Here is a 17,825-nt window from a genome sequence, read left to right on the forward strand (position 1 = left end):
GGTGCCCTCCAAGTTCAATCTCAAATCTCTTCAAAGAGTGGCCTTCTTTTGTTCATGGTCCGCATCAGAAAAGGGTCTGGTACATGAAATTTGTTGTTGTGGTTTGGACAATATGGACCAAAAGAAACAAGGTGATTTTTGATGATGCTAAAGTAGAGTGGAGTAATGTGTTGTACTCAGTATTCATTAGATATGGACTATGGCTTAAAGCAATTAACATTTCAATTCCTTAAAGTGGTCCAAAATTAATGACAGCAAGTGATGGGGTGAAATTCAAGATTCTCCTTAATAAAGGTCCAAGGCCGGTGTCCATTTGGGTTGCTCCCCCTACTGGCTACTTGAAATGGAATATTGATGGTTCCTCTAGGCTAGATAAGGCAGGAATTGGTGGGGTCTTAAGAGATAGTAGGGGGAATTTCTTGTGTATCTTCTCAGGCTCAGTAGGAACTCTCGATGCAACTTCAGTTGAGATGAAGGCCATTAGGAAAGCCCTTGAGATCTCAGTAGCTCATGGCTCAAGTAATGGGGTGAAACTCATTGTGGAATCTGATTCTCCCAACTCTGTCTCCTGGCTCAAGAAGGGTTCCACCAATCCATGGTCTATGGATCAAAATTGTAATGCAATCACTAATCTCACTAGAGTCTTTGCTGCAGTGAATTTTGTCCATATTCGGAGAGAGGCAAATGATATGGCAGATTTCTTAGCCAAGAAAAGGGTTGATAGACAGGATTTGATGGTGTCATGGCTTCTCTAATGTCCTTGAATCTTTCCCTTCTGTTATGTTTTTCTTTTCTCCAGTCCTAATGCTTTTTTTGTTAAGGATATTAGTGGTTGTAAGAGGAGCTGTTGTCCTATGTAATTTCTATTTTTTTGAATAAATTCTGATTTATCAAAAAAAAAAAACACCTGTCCGGAATTTGCCTTTGTAAGAACATCCGCCAATTGATCATTTGACTTTACAAATGGAAAATGAATAGTCTTGTTGTCAAGTTTCTCCTTAATGAAATGACGATCAATCTCAACTTGTTTAGTGCGATCATGTTGAACCGGATTATGCGCAATCTCAATAGCAGGCTTATTATCACAATTTAAATCCATAGGTGCTGAGTGTTCAATTCTGAGATCTTCCAACACACGCTTGACTCAAATTACTTCACAAACACCTTGTGCCATACCACAGAACTCTACTTCAGCGCTAGATCTTGCAACTACTTTATTTTTCTTACTCCTCCACATGACCAAATTTCCTCTAACAAATGTGAAGTAACCTGACGTAGATCGTCTGTTGGTGTGGTCCAATCAGCATCTGTATATCCCATGACACTTAAATAAGCTTTTACGTAACTAATGATGCTTATGTTACTTCCCCTTTTAAACAATCCTGTACATGGCACTCATATGTTCTTCACTAGGATTATTCATAAATTGGCTTACCACACTCACTGCATAGGACATATCAGGTCTTGTGCGTGCAAGATAAATTAGTCCCCACTAAGCGCTGGTATCGATCTTTGCTTGTTACGACTTGATTTGGATGCTCTCCAAGTGTGTGATTCATCTCAATGGGTGTTTCTATCTGTTTGCAATCAGGCATTCCAATCTCAGAACGAAGATCCAATATGTACTTTCTCTGTGACAAAGTGATTCCTTGTTTCGATCTCTTCACTTCTATTCCATATAAATAATTTAATTGGCCGAGATCTTCATTTCGAACTCCCCTGCAAGGTGTTTCTGTAATGATTCCATTTCGACTAGATCATCAACTGTCACGACCATATCATCAACATACACAATAAGTGTCGTTAATTTCCCTGTATTTTGCTTAATAAACAGAGTATGATCCGCATTACTTTGCTTGTATCCAAACTCCTTCATTGATTTGGAGAACCTACCGAGCCAGGCCTTGGGAGATTGTTTCAGTCCATATAGTGATTTCTATAGCTTGCAAACCTTATCCTTATATGAAATTTTTGATTTCATAATTGTCGGCAAGTCCATGTAAACTTCCTCCTCTAGATTCTCATTGAGGAATGCATTCTTCACATCATATTGTCGTAGTGTCCAGTCAAGATTGATAGCTAGTGATATTAAAATATGGACAATATTCATCTTTACCATTGGTGCGAACGTCTCCTCATTATCGATTCCGTACTGCTGTGTATATCCCTTTGCTACTAATCTTGCCTTGTATATGTCAATACTTTCATCTTCTTTGAGTTTCACGGTATACACCCATTTACAACCAACTGTCTTCTTTCCTTCTGGTTTGGGTACGAGTTCCCAAATTGAGTTTTTCTACAATGCTTCCATCTCACCCTTCATTGCCTTCGTCCATCTAGGATCAACTAACGCATCCTTCGCACTGTTAGGAATAGATAGGCAAGATAATTGATTAACAATAAATGCACCTAACTGTAAAAATCGATGGGTAGATATATAGTTACTAATATGATATTTAGATTTGGCATTGAGGTCAAGATCATATTGTTTCTTCTGTATTCCTCTAGTTGATCTAGGTGGATAGCTAGACTCTAGGGAATTAGAAGGTACAGGTGAAACACTTACCTGGGCCAATCATTCTGGGCAGATTCGGTGGAGAATGGTGTTAAGAGGGGCACTGTTGTATTATTTGAGGTCTTCATTTCAGTATTAGTTGCAGAATCACACGCAACAGGGGGTTCTTGGTTATGCAAACAACTTTCTGATTATGGTTCTTCCTCGTCACATAAACAACGTTAGGTATGTTCTTCCTAGTCAAGCAAGTAACCTTCTGTCTATATCATATGTTCTGGTTACAAATCAGTATGGGGATCACTTGGTTGGCTATCACACCTCTTTATCAATCTGTCTTCTAAAGCTTCCAACTCCAGAAACCCACTGCTTGGACATATCCTCAAAATAAAAAGGCTATGATTAATAAAATGAGACATCCAAGGAGATGTATTACACCTTGTCGTGAGGGTCATAGTAGTAATACCCCTTTTGAAAATCGACATATCCAACGAAGACACACCTTTTTGCACACGGGTCCAACTTACTTCATTGGTGTTTGTGAATATGAACAAAAGCTCTACATCCAAATACTCGTGGTTCTGTTGTCACCTAAATGTGGCCCAAGGTGATGGTGATTTGCGGGTGTGCCAAGGATTATAGTTTCCTACACTAATGTGAATGAATTGCACCGAATGTAAATATGACTTCTATCTAGACGATTGAACGAACTATCTTGGGATCTCAATAGTTCTAGGTTCCCCAACTCCACTGAAGTGCGCTTCGTTGAGATTGAGAATGAAAAAATATATAGACACCAAGAACAATTTACGCAACGATGGTTGGCATTGAAACTTGATAAGGAATAAATACAAGAGAATTTGACATAATTTGAGATTGACAAGGATTTGGAAAATGTAATTGAAATGCTAGAATGCTAGGAAGCTTGGAAGTTGAAATTGCCTTTGGGCTTGAGTAGTTTGTTTGTTTGATTGGTTGTATGTGTGTCCTCGCATCTGTCTGTCTATCATCTTATATACTCTTTGTCTTGCACGAAAATCTCCTCCATAAACTGCAGTTATTCTTGATTTACTCCATGTTTTGTAAGTTAGAAGTTACTTCCATCTTCTCACAACAATTTTCCTCATTTCTCTCATGTGCTGCCACCTGGACCATCTTGTTATAACTGCCTCCACTTCTTCCTCTTTTCATGGGTCATTCTCAGCACAACTGCTCCTGGCAGTTACTCACCACTTGGGCTTCACTTTTACAACAATATGGGCTTATGGGCTGCAAGTTGGGCCTTGTATATGGACTAGGCTTATTAGGCCCAAGATATTTTTTGATGCCAACAATTGCCCCCCCAGCTTGAATTTCAACTGTTCAAAGTTGGATTTCAAGCTGATTTTTCGGCCATTTTCAACTATCTTTCAAATATCAATTACTATCAAATAAAATCCATTTAAAATTCAAACTCTTCTCTTACCTCATTTAATTTGATCAGCTGCTGCCTCTCTTAGTCCTTCACTCGTGCACGCCTCTTCACCTCCTGATTTGTTTGAGAAATCCCTAGCTTTCCTCTTTCTCTGGACAATGGCTTCTTTTCTTCCAAATACTGCTCCTATTGACTCCCACCTTTCTCCCGAAAGACTGACAAGCTTTTCATCATCCTTTCGTGAAGAACTTCTTGCTAATCATGTAAAAGAGTTACCTCTATTGGAACGACATCGTTCCTGGCCCAAACCGCCTCTAGGATGGAGAGACTGGGTCAGTCGACTTCGAGCTACCTTCGGTGTACAATGGATGAAGCACGAACTTGATCGGCTTATTGACATGACCCTTGAGTCAATCCCTTTTGACCCATCTTTGATTTCAACGGCCTGCTGTTTCTAGTCTCGCTCAACAAACTCTTTTGTCTTTCCCAGTGGCCATATGACCATCACGTTAACGGATATGTATGCGCTAACTAGATTGCCCATCACAGGTCCAGATGCTCCCTGCCTCTTTTCTTCTGTCAGGATCGCTGAGGTAGGAGTAATGGAGGAAAAGAAAACTTTCTCCTACCAGGGTCTGAGCTCCACAAGGCATCTTGGGGAACCTATCTTCAAAGAGTATGCTCTGTTCCTGTGGTGTCTGCTATGCAGGTATGTCTTTGGTACCTTCACAAATCAACCTGCCAAAGATTATCTCCCCCTTGCATGTGCCCTAGCAAAAGGTCAGAATGTAGCTTTGGGTAGTATTTGGCTAGGCCGTATCTATCACTGTCTTTCTTTGCTGACCTTTGAAAAAACCTTTTACCATCGTTTTTCTGGCAGCCTTTGGATTCTTCAGCCTTGGCTGTTTACTTACTTCCCTGCTTTACGTTCTCCTCATTATCAACTACCTACCAAATTCACTTCCTATGGGCAGTTTGTCTTAGCTTGCACTAGTGATAGATCTTTTGTAGAAATCTTCAATTTCTTCTTATCCCTGCCTTCAGATAGACCTGATTCTGAATATTTTCTGTTTATTGATACTCTTCCTGGTGGTCCTTTGATGCCCTTGTTGTCTTCAAAAATTACCATCTCTATGGTAATGGACCATCTCCTTCGTGATTTCTGGGCCAGTCTTGTTACACCCAGGTATCTCCATGAAGGTGCCTCTTGTGGCTTTGAGGCCTACAATCCTCAGCTCTGTGCTAGGCAGTTTGGTTATACTCAAAATGTGCCTCTTAACCGTCTTTTCCATTACAACCCTCTTGGAGAGGAGAAGACCATTGTTCAGTCAAGAGAAAGGATTGAAAACCAGGTGGCTGCCAATAATAACGCTTTGAGGAGGTTTGTATTCCAACTGCTACCACCATTTAGTCCTGGTAGTACTTCCGACTATCAATCCTGGAAGGAAAGATACTATATAAATCTGCTTCCACTTGAACCACTTCCTCCTCTCAATACTGAATCTGAGGCAGATATTGCAGATGTTACTCCTGGTATGTTTCTTGCTCCCCTATTCACTTGCTTATCTGTCTATGAAATTCTTATCTGACAGTATGTTATGCAGCTATTCCTGCCATTCGGATCTCTTCTAAAAAGCTGAACATTAAGAATGAGCCACTTTCTCCCAAGAATAAACCAAAAACTCATAAGAAAGTAACGGCTGTGAGAAGATCTCAACGATCTTCCACTAGAGTTAAGAAGACCATACAATCCAGTTCAGAGCTTGTTACTATCTCATAGGATGATGACAGTGAAGCTTCTGGAGACGAAAGTGAAAAGATTTCCACCGGCTATGTAGGAGTTCCTTCAACAGATGAGCCAATTGTCGCTCTCAAAATTTCTAACCAACCTTCTGGCTCAGTTACTCTTCTCTCTTCTCAGGTTGATATCTTTCTTTATTTTGCTATCACAAATAATTCTTTGATGCTTATGACAGTACTGTATGTATGAAGGCAGCAACATCATTTAAAGTGCTTACCTCTACCATTCCAGCCAGCATAGTAAATCCATTAGCAAGTCTGAATTTCTCCTTCTTGACTCCACCTCCTCTTGCTAGCAAAGTGCCAACTGAGGAAGAACTACAGCATGCAACCAATAGGTTGGTCCAGCTTTTTGAGACAAACCTTCCAGATGTTCAAGAAGCAGACGGTAAGGAAGCTTTGAAGCATGTGAAGACTTTACTGGCAGATCCTCAGATAGCTCCAGAGAGTAAAAGTAGGCTCATATGTTTGGAGCATGATTTGCATCATCTACCCACTGCTTTTCATCAGGACTACTCTCTGGAACAGACCTTATCTGACAAGTTAGAGGATTTATCTAAAGACCGAGCTGCTTACGAAATTTTACTTGCCGATTCTGAAAGTCTGGCTGCTGAAGACCTTGGTATTCAAAAAGACATTATTGCTACTCAAGATGAAATTGAAACTTTGGAGCTCAAAATCCAAAGTTTGAAAGATAAGATTCTACAGCAACATGATGCAAGAGGCCAGGTGCATGAAAAATTCCAAGAGGCTCAGCAAAACCTCAATACTCTGGGTTCTTCCATCAAGTCACGACTACCTGATGCTTCAGCTTGGTCTTCAGATTTGCAGCTAACTCAAGCACGTCTTCAAGCTCATCAGAATACCTGGTCGGCCTTAAAGCATATGCTAACTTAATTGTTGAATTTTGGCCATTGTTTGGCCTTCGTTGGTTTATTTTATTGCCATCTGTATTGGCTTCTAGTACTTGACTTTGGCCATTAATTGGCCTTAATTTCAGATATCTTTTATAATTGCTAATCATTTATTTGCAATTTCTTTTGTGTGGCCTGTGGCCATCTACTATTTTTATTCATAATATGCGGCCGCTAAGGCCAGCTTATGGCCGCGGCTAAATAGCTTGCTTTTACACTCTTTATGCCATTACAGATATAGATTCCCAAATGCTTGGAAAATATGTCTTTAAGTATTTGACATTGATAAATCTTTTGTGTGGCTGACCATCTAGGTCTGCTAACCAATATGCATTGCCTTTGAGGATCCTGTGCACCTTGAAAGGTCCTTCCCAATTTGGAGACCATTTGCCCAATTCTCTATCCTTGATTCCTGGTGGTAAGATCACCTTCCACACCATTTGGCCTTCATGGAATACTTTCATCTTCACTTTCTTGTTGTAGGCCTTTGCTATCTTCTTCTTTTGTACTATCATTCTATTCAAAGCCTCCATCAAGCTTTCATCCAACTGTTCCAGCTCCCTGTTCATGGCTTCTGAATATTCTCCAGCAGATAGACCATGTTGTTTCATGATCCTCAAAGATGGAACTACCAACTCCATAGCTAGTACTACATCATGCCCATAAGTGTGGGCAAAAGGGCTAGTTGCAGTATTTGTTCTCTTGGATATGCGGTAAGCCCATAATGTTTCTTGTAGTATCTTGTGCCATGCTCTAGGATTATCCTCAATAGTTTTCTGCAAGATAGAAATGATTACCTTATTTGAAGCCTCTGCCTGTCCATTGGCCTGAGCATAGTATGGGGTAGATGTGAGTAATTTGACTCCATAGTCTTCCAGAAATGCTTTGACCTCCCCTCCAATGAACATTGTCTCCTGGTCAGTTGTGATGGTTTCTGGAATGCCAAATCTAAAAATGAGGTGTTCTTTGATGAAATCTATCACCTCTGCTTGTTCGACCTTCTTCAGGGGTATTGCCTCTACCCATTTTGTGAAATAGTCAGTAGCTACCAGGATAAAATGATGGCCTTTAGATGAGGCAGGAAAGATTTTTCCAATGATATCAAGCGCCCATTCTCTGAATGGCCATGGTTTAATGATAGGCTGCATGTTTGCTGCTGGTGCTTTTTGAATATTGCCAAACTTCTAGCATTGTTGACAGCCTTTTGCATATTTAATGCAATCTTTCAGGATGGTCGGCCAATAGTAGCCATATCTTCTTATCAACCATCTCATCTTTGGACCAGCTTGATGTGCACCACAGATACCTTTGTGTACCTGTTGCATTATTTTCATACTTTCAATAAAACTAGGGCAACGAAGTAACAAACCATCAGTTCCTTTTCTGAAGAGTTCACCCTCGATCATTACATAGCTCTGTGCCATCACTTTGACCTTTCTGGATGTTGGATTATTGGGATATGACAGATGGTTAATGATATCTCTCCTCCAATCTTCCATCTGATTGTCAAGAGCTAGGCATTCAAGTGCCATGCCTCTTTCCCTGATAGATGGATAAGATCGCCTTTCCACTGTGATGATTTGTTGTATCAAACTTTCTAGAAGTATTAAACCAGAAGCTAGTTGGGCCAATCCATTGGCCTCATGATTTTGATCTCGTGGAATGTACTTCAACTCCACTTCCTGGAAGTCATCAAACAATTGCAAGACTGTACTGTAGTATGGCGCCAATGTGAAACTAGCACATTTGTATTCTCCAGCCAGTTGTTTTAGTATCAATTGAGAATCTCCAACCACCAGAATATTTTTGGCTTTTAATTCAAGCAAAATCTCCAAGCCAATGATGAGTGCTTCATATTCTGCCTGGTTGTTAGTACAATCAAAATCCAAATTAAAAGCTAAGGTGGTTTTTGTACCTCATGGGGATTGAATGACTACCCTAGCTCTAGCAGCCATCTCTGTACTTGACCCATCGAATTTTAGCATCCATTCACCTTCATCTTCAGAGGTTGGTGTAGTGTGTGCATCTATCATGCCTTGTAAGGTCTCAGGAATTTCCAGACATGGGTGGTCAGCAAGGAAATCAGCAAGTGCTTGCCCTTTGACTGCCTGTTGTGGTCTCCATTTGAGGTTGAATTCTATCAAAGCCAATGACCATCGACCTATCCTTCCTGTTCGCAATGGCTTGGTCAGCATATGCTTGATCAAATCCATCTTTGAGATCACGTACACCTTAGTTTGAAGCAAGTAGTGCCTCAACTAGGTACATGCAAAATATAATGCAAGGCAAAGCTTCTCCACCACAGAATATCATCCTTCAGTATCTGTCAGCAATCTGCTCAGGTAGTAGACTGCTCTTTCTCTTCCAACATCGTCATCCTGGGCTAGTAGGCACCCAATGGAATCATCAGTAGCTGATATATACAACTTCAATGATTTATGTCTGGTAGGTGGCATGAGAACTGGAGGTTTGCTTAGGTAGGCCTTGATGGTTTGAAAGGCCTCTTCATGTTTTGACTCCCATCTGAATGCCTCCTCCTTCTTTAACTTCAATAATTCTGAGAACACCTTGGTCTTACCTGCAAGATTAGAAACAAATCTTCTAAGGTAATTTACCTGACCAAGGAAGCTTTGGAGTTGCTGTTTGTTCTTCGGTGGTTGAGCTTGGCATATAGCTTTGGCTTTGTTTTGGTCAACCTCCATGCCTCTTTGATGGACCAAAAATCCTAGGAAGTTTCCAGCTTTAACTCCAAATGCACATTTCAAAGGATTGAGCTTTAGTTGGTACTGCCTCATCCTTTCAAATGCCAGTCTGAGATCGGCCATATGATCATTGGCCTTAACTGACTTGACAATGATATCATCAATATAAACTTCCAGTTTCCTGCCTATCATGTCATGAAAGATAGCATTCATTGCTCGTTGGTAGGTGGCTCCGACATTTTTTAGGCCAAAGGGCATCATTACCCATTCATATGTACCCAATGCTCCTGGACATCTAAATGCCGTTTTTGAAACATCTTCTTCTACAATAAATATCTGATTGTATCAAGAGTAACCATCCATCATATATAGCAGCTCATGTTGAGATACACTATCTATCAACATATCAGCAATTGCCATAACATACACATCTTTAGGTGTAGCAGTGTTTAAATCACGAAAATCAACACAGATACGAATTATTTGCTAGAGATGGCAATTTGTGCCCGACCCGCCCCAAATAGCGTGGATTTTCCCCGATCTGAGGCTTGTGTGGGGCAGGGACGGGGCAAAGAATCTCAAACCGCATGTGGGGATGGGGAGGGGACAGGTTTGCCTCCCAACCCGCCCCGCAACCTGACGCGCTATACATGTATATATATGTACAGAAAATAATTATATATGTATATATACACATACTCCACATGCATAAGATAGTTTTAGTTTTAGATCTCATTTTAATAGTAATGGTTTTTTGATACAACATATTGAATTATTGTGTTTCTTCAATCAAAAAAACATTAAATAGCTTAGTTGGTATGTGTACTAGTAATATACTTGAGAGGTCTCCAGTTCTATTCTTGATAAAAACATTTAAAAAAAAATCATACGTAGAGATATTTTCATGCAGGACGGGGATCTGCGGGGACTCGTAGATTGTAACGGGGCGGGGACGGGGGTTGAATGTTGCCCCAACATACGGGGCGTGGCAGGGTCGGGGTAGCCATGATTCGCCCCCGCCGCGTTGCCATGTCTAGTTTTTGTTGGTCGTAGCGGCTCCGATACCATGTGGAAACATGTGAATACAAAGAGTATGATGAAAGATTTAATTTTTATTCCTTTCAGAAAAGTTCTTTATACACTTACAGTTACTACCTTATTTCCAGCTATACAAATCAATCACAATATGCACTCTCCTAATTTGAGTCTTATAATCTTGGTCTCAATTACAAGAGAATTCTAAATCAATAATGATACACTTGTCATACAAAGAATATATTACAGCTGATTTGTCAACAACTATCTCTATCCGAAGACACAAAGGCTCTTAATCAATTGGTATGTGGCTTATATATTCTCGCATTTACTTTTTCCTTGAGACCGTTGAACATATAGCTTAAGCTTCTAATTTAAGATTGTATTTAACCTAAATGTCTTCTTAAAATAATGTATTCTTTAGTCATTTTGTAAAAGAACATTATTGTCCAAAAGTTAAAAAAATTTATGATGTTATATTTAACAAAAATAACAGTATATTTAACCGCGCCCCAATCTCACCAAGGCAAAAATATAAATTGTTTGAATGGTAGATTCTTAAATAAGGGGACGGCAAAACTGGTAAATTTGAAAACTTGAGGACAAAATACTCTCTTCATAAGGACAAAAAAAAAAGAAAAGGAAAAGGATGTCAAAAAAAATGCACAAACAGGTCAACCCTGTCCATTTCTTCTTCTCTCTCCTCCCTCCCGTGCGCACCACCCGCCTAAACGCCATCTTCGCATAGCCATCAATAGTTCAATACCTCCTATCGACCACCCAAAAACTCTCTCTAGACCGTCACGAAGTTAACCAAAGTCGCAAAGGACCTCTGACTGGAAGGCCGTGGTGCCTCTGACACTTCAAACGGTCAATTAGGCCGATTCTCGCGGCCCTTACGTATACCACCACCATTCGCCTCGTCTTGCTGAGCTGCTTCTTTTCCGAACAGTTTCACCAAATTGACGCCGGATTACATACATGTATAAATTCAAGAACAGTTTTTTGTGTACGCACTTATTAAGTTTGAAGCGTGTGTAAGGTTCATCAAACGGAGTATTGTAGTACCCGGTTTTCGTCCGGCCCCAAAAAAAAAAATAATAATAATAATTAAAAATAGGAAAAATTAAACAAAATTAAAAAATTAAAAAATACAATAATAATAATAATAATTCAAAAGCCCGTTCTGGAGCCCGTAATCTCACAAAATATTCAAAGCCTGTTTCTTGGACCCACAAGCATGCAAAAAATCCTAAAGCCTATTTCTTGGACCATAAGCCCATAAAAATTCCAACCCAAACCCAATATAACTAAACCCTAGAAAATATCTAAAAAATAGGAAAATTAAATAAATAATAAAGAAAATCCTTAAGAGGGAAAGGTGGTTCCTTTATTAGGGTTTCACAAAAATAAGGAAAAGACAAAAATGTAAGTCTTGAGGGTTTGAGAGAAGGAGAGGAAAATAGGGTTTTTGGGGGCATTTTGGGATTTTTTTGAAATAGAGATAGTTTAAAAAGAGTGGCAGCCGCACAATTAATGAAAGGAAGAAAAAAAAAGGAAACAAAGGGGAATCGGGGGCCAAGAAAAGAGAGGGGGCGGCACACTAGAAAGGAGAGGAAAAGGTCTTTGAGAGAGTGAAAACCAAGGGAAAAAGGCGGAAGGAGGCAGTAGAGACAGGGAGAAAAAAAAAAGAAATAGCCGAACAAAAAGAAAAGGAGGGTTTTGGGGAAAAAAGGAGACGCCGCACAAAGGGAGAAAGAAACACTACGATATTGCGATTTCTGCAGCTACAACGTTGAGCCTTCGCATCTCGACTCGTTTCAGGTAGTATTTCTTCTTTATATATCATGCAGTTGTATTAGTTGCAGTGCCTATTAGCATTTCATTCATTGCATGCTATATACCTGTTTGTGCTCTTCTTTGGATTGCTTGACCTTCTATTACAGATTTGTTCGAGTCTGCAAGGTTTTCTTTTCTGAGTAAATGACTCATTATTTATTCTGTTGAGATTAAATGGAATTAATTGGGTTTGGCTTTTCCTTGTTTCTTGTACTTATTATCCGTTCTGTTATGCATCAATTGAATAAATCTGAAAAACCTAGTTCTATATTCCTTGTTATACACCTCGGGCCATTGTCATTTGTGCTTGGTTTTTTTTATTTTGTTAATGGAGCTACACCTTTTTGGTTGATTTGTGTGTTTATTTTCTCTAAAATTTTAGATTTACTTGTTGGTTAGCATATAGTTAGCAAGGATAAATGAAAGGATTTCGGTTTGTGCTTTAATGGCCGCCGGAGTGGCCTGCTGGAATCATGCCATAGGCTACTGCTGGTGACCGGAAAAGAGAGAGAGAGAGAGAGAGGAGATACCGAATGACGAGGAAAAGAGGAGAAGAAAATCGCGTAAAAAGGGAAAGAAGAACAAGAAGTCAAGAGAGAAGAAAGTTTAGTTTTATTTATTTATTTATTTTATTTTTCCGTTCTATTTTATGTTTAGATTATAGTGCATTCGAGCTTGAATTATGGGTTAGGTTAAGATGTTGGGCTAATATATCTCTATGGGTAATGGTTTTGTTATGACTTTGATGTGTGTTTGATTTAATTTGAATCTTGATGTACATATGAGAATCCAATTTTGACCATTCTCTTGTTGATTTTTGAATGTGGACCAGGCTTGATTCAACTTGGGTCGGACTTGATTTCATTTGGGGCTGGAGAGTTCATTTGGAGATTGGACCGGGTTTGAGCAATTAATGAGCTTCGTGGGCCATATTTATATTTGTATTTTTATCTTTATATTTCATTATTTGTATATATTTTTATCTTATTTTTATTTGGCATGTATATCTTTGTAAAGGCAAATATGTAATAGGGTAGTGCAAATAATGAAAATAGTGTAGAGTAGTGTAATTTACATTTACGCATGTTTAAATTGATTAAGTATGCATGTTAGAGGTTGTTAGTTTAAAATGCATGTTTAGAATGTATATTAGAATTGTATGCATAGATCATTTTTCGCAAATCCATCAATTCAACAATTACGTTTTTATCAATTCTTCATAAAAACAAATTAATGGATACTAAATTAAAGTTAATTAGGAGGAGGACTTGATGACATTTAGCTCCTGCCTAAACTTTAATTGTGTTATCTTTATTTGAACAAAAAAATAAATGATAAATTAATTTATTAGATACCTAAATTAAAGTTCATTAGGAGCAGGACTTGATGACATTCAGCTCCTGCCTAGGCTTTAATTATGTTATCTTTTCAAATTAAAGTGTCATTTATATTTCTAAACACAATGATAAATTAATTTACTAGATACCTAAATTAAAGTTCATTAGGAGGAGGACTTGATGACATTCAGCTCCTGCCTAGGCTTTAATTATGTTATCTCTTCAAATTAAGGTATCATTTGTACTCGAAAACATAATGGTAACTAAATTGAAGTTAATTAGGAGGAGGACTTGATGACATTCAGCTCCTGCCTATGCTTTAATTATGTTATCTTTTCAAATCAAAATATCATCTATATTGGACAAACAACTTTTCAAGAAAAAGCACATAGATCAATCTAGGTAACCTTTTAGGGAGTTGTGGAGTGCCTAACACCTTCCCCACACTCAATAGACCCCCTTACCCATTTTCTGGTTCGTAGACTATTTTTTAGTGTCCAATTGCACTTAAATCAATTGGTGGCGACTCTAAACATTTTTCATCCTTTCCTCGCCGGTCCGCGTCGTGACCCCGGTTGCGACAACTGGCGACTCTGCTGGGGACCTCGGTTTTTATACCAAAGGGGTTGAGCCTGTGTGATTGATTTTTGTGCTTTTCTTGTATAGTTTTTATGTTAGTTTCTATTTGTATTTGTATATTAAATTTGAAGAATTTGATGGATTTGTTCAATGTTGTAGATTTCTTCATCAGATATGGGCTTTGTGGAATTTAAATGTTAGGGATATTGGTTTGTATGCCCCCACACACACATTCACATATCACTACACACACATAACCCTATACCCGGGTTACTTAGTGATTAGTGAAGGTTGACCTACCACTTTCATGGGATTCACTTCCCTGTATGGGTGGGGGAAGACACCTTCCTGGATTGACGTCCTCTTATGACATTAAGGGATGGGCTTTTGTGATCCAATGGAGCAAAAGCCACCTGATCCAGAGACCTCGTGATTAGTTAGCTAAACCACCCATATGCACCATAGATAAGCCGTAGCCATGGTCCTAAACCTCCAGACAGTTTTAGGCGGTATTACTCATTTTAGGAACAAAAGGGGGCATCTCTATCCCTAACTATTTATTTCACATGTCCATACTATGCCGTATTTCTTGTTATATGCCTTAATCATGCTCATTATTTTTGGTGTAACTTATTCCCTCTCATATATTGTTTTGCTTGTATCCTAACCTAGCCTGTGCAGGTTAATATCCATGATTGTTTTTCTTTTTTTTCTTTATCGTTGAGCATGCATACACATTAGAGCACATCTTTGCAATCTAACTAGATAATATTGGCAGAATGATCAAGCCCATAGGAACAAGCACGGTGGAGTTGGGTGATCCAGTAGAAATCAGAAACAAGTTAGAAAAGCTACAAGAAGAGTTGGGAGATAGTTTGAAAGAAGATCAGTCGTTGAGACCAGTGAAGAAGGTTTCATTCCAGACTCGAGCACCGGAACCTTTGTTTGAGTTTTGGCAGAAGCAGGATATGAATACAAAGAAAGCGTTTAGGAGTATGTTTGGGAGAATTGATCATCTGTTGACTATCCAGACGCCAGTAACTCTCCTGAAGGCGGCTATGCAGTATTGGGATCCAGCATACCGTTGCTTCACTTTTGGGTCAATAGATTTATCACCATTGATGGAAGAGTATGCCGAATTATTGGGGTACACCTTGCACGCTAATAAAATCTATAACCCAGGAGAAAAAACTTTTGCAGAAGCAGTTATCTCTAAGCTTTTGGGTTTACCAGTGAAGAAGATTAAAGAAATGGGAAGTACAAAGGGTGCAAGGTGGACTTTTCCAGAAGAAATATTGATGAATTTTGCTAAAGAGAATTTCCACAAGGAAGAAGGACGACTTGCTTTTGCAATTGTCATATATGGTACTGTGATTTTTCCATGTGCTGGTGGGAATATAGATAGAGGTGTGATTAAGATGGTTAATCATGTTAAGCATCAAGCGACTCCAGTGCCTGCCATATTATGTGAGACTTTCCGGTCCCTTAATCACTGTCGTGTTTCTACGGAAGGGAGGTTTATTGGGTGTGCTCAGTTGCTTGGGATCTGGCTTATTAGTCACCTAAAGTATGACAAGACAGTTGGGGCACCTTTTGTGCAGTTCCAAAAAGATGATTGTCAGTTGAGGGATCTTATTAGTGATTTCGAAAAGGCAAGATTGCAGCCTTTAAAGCCTTCAATGGAGAAGTGGAGCTGTTTTTTGTCTAGTTTGGATGAAAAGAAGGTATACATGAAAGCCCCATGGCATAAAACAGACGGATTGATTTATAGGTGCGGTGATTTCGATTGGGTTCCACTTATAGGCCCTTGGGGAATTATAAGTCAGGCACCGGCCATGTTTCTCCAACAAATAGGTGGGAATCCATGTAGACCAATCACTTTTCAGTTGAAGGAGTTTGAATTCTCCCTTGAAGAGGAAAAAGCAAAGGCGTTAGTACGAAAGATAGTGGAGGCCTGGAGTACCCCTCAAGGAGTAAGAAAAGGTCCGCGAAATATTTATGGAACTGTTCAGTACAAGGCATGGCATGCAAAAAGAGGAAAATCTTATACAGATTATGATATGTCTGATGAGGGAAGAAGGAAAGGAAAAGGAAAGTTAGGTGGAAGAGATAATGGGGAAGAAAAGCATTCTCAGGAAAATGAAGCCATACTCAAGGAGGTCATTGAGGAAGAAGATGAGGATGGAAGGATTTCTTATCCAGATCTTGTCCCAGACAGAGGTGTAGGAGTAATGGTGGAAGAAGAAATTCAGGAAATGGATGGAGATTTACAGATGGAGGACACATCAAGTGATGATGAAATGATTAGAGGACCATCTGGATATCCTGACAAAGAGGCGAAGATAATGTGGAAAATGCTGCAAACTATGACTGAGAAATATAAAAAGTATAAAGGGAAGTTTAGAAGGATGAAAGCTGAGTTTGTCAAGAGCAAGAAAATGAAGCTGCAAGAAGATTTGCAAATGGAAAAAGAAAAGGGCAATCTTCAAGAAGAGTATACCAAGATGAAGGAGCAAGTGAGAAGTATGAAAGGAGAACTTCAAGAGGCACGAAAGGAAATTACTCAAATGAAGGGAACAATTTCGACATTGGAGGAGTTAAGCTACAATGCTAAGAAGGAGATAGTTGACAAAGTTGATAAGTTAAAGAGGAATAAGGTGGAGATCAACTCTCTGAAAGAACAAATGGAATATGCCTTTTCAGAAAGTCAAAAATTCCAGAAGTTGTATGAGGCAGACGAAGATTTCATTCAGCAGAAAGAGGCGGAGGTAGAAGAATTGAATCAACAGAATGATTTCTTACATGATGAATTGAATGAATTTCAACAGAAGCAACAAGGCACAGAGGACAAGATCAAGTTAATTATGAGTCGAGCATTGCAATTATCAGAATGGGCTCACAGTTATGAAAAACTGGTACAAGATCTGAAAGTAAATCGGGCATTTAAGGCCCCAGAATTGGCTGGGGTTTCCTTGTTTTTGACAGATTTACACAAAGACTTGTATGTACTTAGGGAGAAGATATTTCAAACGCAGTCAGTTAATTTTGATGTTATTGAGATTGATGATGAGTAAAGATGTAAACAATTCGAGCTACAATATTTTGAATGGAATGATATTTTGCCAATATTATCTTTTTTTTGGATTGCAAAGATTTCTTAGGATTTGCACAAATAATAACCACATGCATGCATGTTCCTAAAATAAAATAAATGAGGACTAATGTCATTGTTTTCAAAATGCACAGAAAATCATAAATAATCATAGCGTCCAAGAAGCACCATCGACACCCCTATCAGACTCGCCTACAATCAAGAATTATTCAGAATATGGAGCAGGAAATGGGTGAGCATAGCCAGAATCAGGACATAGCTGAACTGAAAGAGCAAATGGCCCTATTAATGAAGAATATGGCGTTGCTGATGAAAGGAAAGGGAGTAGTTGAAAATTCTGAAACACCAGAGGTTCCTGAGAATCATTTGCACCAAGAAGTACCAGTTTATCCACCCGGGTTCACTCCTGTCCGTAACCAATCTTTGCCTGGTTTGCACCAGCATCAATATGTTTCTCAACAGGCAACGACTCAAAACCCAGTTTACATTCATCAAGTTGATCCTCATGGGTATGAGAATCCCTTCCCAGTCGGTGCTGATACCGCGGGAACTTTTATTGGCGGGGTAGTAACTGAGGGAGT

This window comes from Tripterygium wilfordii, chromosome 19 (assembly GCF_013401445.1).
Source record: "Tripterygium wilfordii isolate XIE 37 chromosome 19, ASM1340144v1, whole genome shotgun sequence".
Lineage (NCBI taxonomy): Eukaryota > Viridiplantae > Streptophyta > Magnoliopsida > Celastrales > Celastraceae > Tripterygium > Tripterygium wilfordii.